The 1,708-nt window shown below is 47.7% G+C and overlaps 1 pseudogene across 1 annotated transcript; it reads left to right on the forward strand.

The window, feature by feature from the left end:
• Positions 1–1,023: 1,023 nt before the first annotated feature.
• On the forward strand, positions 1,024–1,503 carry LOC308551048 (large ribosomal subunit protein mL40 pseudogene; annotated as a pseudogene). Its single transcript has one exon. The product of its transcript is annotated as a large ribosomal subunit protein mL40 pseudogene (transcript).
• The last annotated feature ends 205 nt before the right edge of the window (positions 1,504–1,708 follow it).

Consider the following 1,708-nt stretch of genomic DNA (forward strand, 5'->3'; position numbering starts at 1 on the left):
CGCCTCTCAAGCACTTGCCAGCCAGCCAGCGTAGTTACAGCAGGGCCTGATGCTGGCATTTGTGATCTAATGTTCAAAGCTGTCACACCTGAGCTTGGTCTCTCCATCCATAAGCACGCTGGACACAGTGACACAGTAAAAGACTAGAAAATAAATCTTTACTGGTCACTTACAGAGAGGCATATTTCTCTCCTTCATTAAAGGAACTTGCTTAGTAACCATGAAAATGAAGCCCTGTAGTTCTAGCCCTTTATGCTTTGTTACGTAGCCCATGTATAAAATAAGTTAAACATATGATGTGTCTTCCACTGAGAAATGAGTGCAGTTCTCCCAGACAAAATCAGAGCAGACTGGCAGAAGCCCTCCACTGTGCCAGGTATAGTCAGGAACGGGCTGAGCTCTGTGGTGGATTCACTCCTGTTCTGGGAGATAGGAGTTGCCAGTCACTGTGTCCACATATTCCCCTCAGATCCATCAGGACATATTTGAAGAGTTGAAGGACGCTTAGGAACCAACATTAGCCTAAAGCCTTAGGATATGCTGTCTCCACCTGAGTGATTTTGTTATTAAAAAGTTTTTGGAAGAGAAAGCACATGAAAAAAGCAGCAGCTGAACCTACCAAATGTTCACTGGCTGTTTTAATATGGTATGCATACTGCTCGAAAATCCCTGTAGTCTTTTGGAGGCCACAAAAATGAGAGCGCCAAATGATCCACTTCTTTCTCTCATTTAGCATTCATGGATCATACGAAACACAATGTCCAATGCCCTAGACATTACAAATAGAAATGTCAAAAGCAACTTCTTGGACCATAGCACAAGGCCCCCCCGGCTGGACCACTATGTGGAAGCAGCTGGTCAGCTGCCTTAGGGGCCATGGCTGCCATGGTGCTGGGAGCCACTGTGCGAGCTCTGCTCTCACCGTGCTGGCATCTGGCAACTTGGCATCTGGGAGCTTGGCAGACACAGATTAGAGACACCTACCAGTGAACTTCAATGTTGTCTTTCTGGGAACTCGTTCCCATGAGAGCAGAATCTCTCCAAAAGACCAAGGTAGGTCCTAAAAAAGACCAAGCTGCAGAGGGCCATTTGAAATAGAGGATGGACAACTAGAAAAGGTCAGCCAGGAGCTAATTCCCACTGACAATTTTATTATGCCTGTGAGGTTCTTGACAAAGCGAGACAGAGGCCTCAGGCAGAGCTCTCCTGTGAGGAGGCTGAGCGAAGAGATTTGCTTCTGAAGAAGTAGTCCCTGTGCAAGCAGCGAGAGCATGAGAGGGAGAGGGAAGCCTTCAAGCCCATGCTTGAGGCCCAGCAGGAAGTTCTGCAGGAGCTGCAACTCATGTCCCAAGAGCTCTAAGCGGACCCGGTCAAGCAGGACCCCAGTCTGTTCCCTTTGAGAGAGAAGGGCCAGGTTACACACCAGCCTCCTATTACCAGCTCCCTGAAGGCAGGTACCATGACATCACCAAGGTGTACACACAGGTGGAGTTCAAGGGGTAGAACTGCAGGCAGCTGTGTGAACACGCTGCCCTTGACAGCCAGAATGACCAGGGCTCAAGCCTGCTTGTCACAGAATTAGGCATGCTGAGAGTAAATGTAATTTTTTAAAAATATATATCTTTATTGATTTCAGAGAGAGGAAGGGAGAGGAGAGTTAGAGAGACAGAAACATCAATGATGAGAGAGTCATTGGGCATGTGCCCTG

Source organism: Miniopterus schreibersii, assembly GCF_964146895.1.
Source record: "Miniopterus schreibersii genome assembly, chromosome: X".
Classification (NCBI taxonomy): domain Eukaryota; kingdom Metazoa; phylum Chordata; class Mammalia; order Chiroptera; family Miniopteridae; genus Miniopterus; species Miniopterus schreibersii.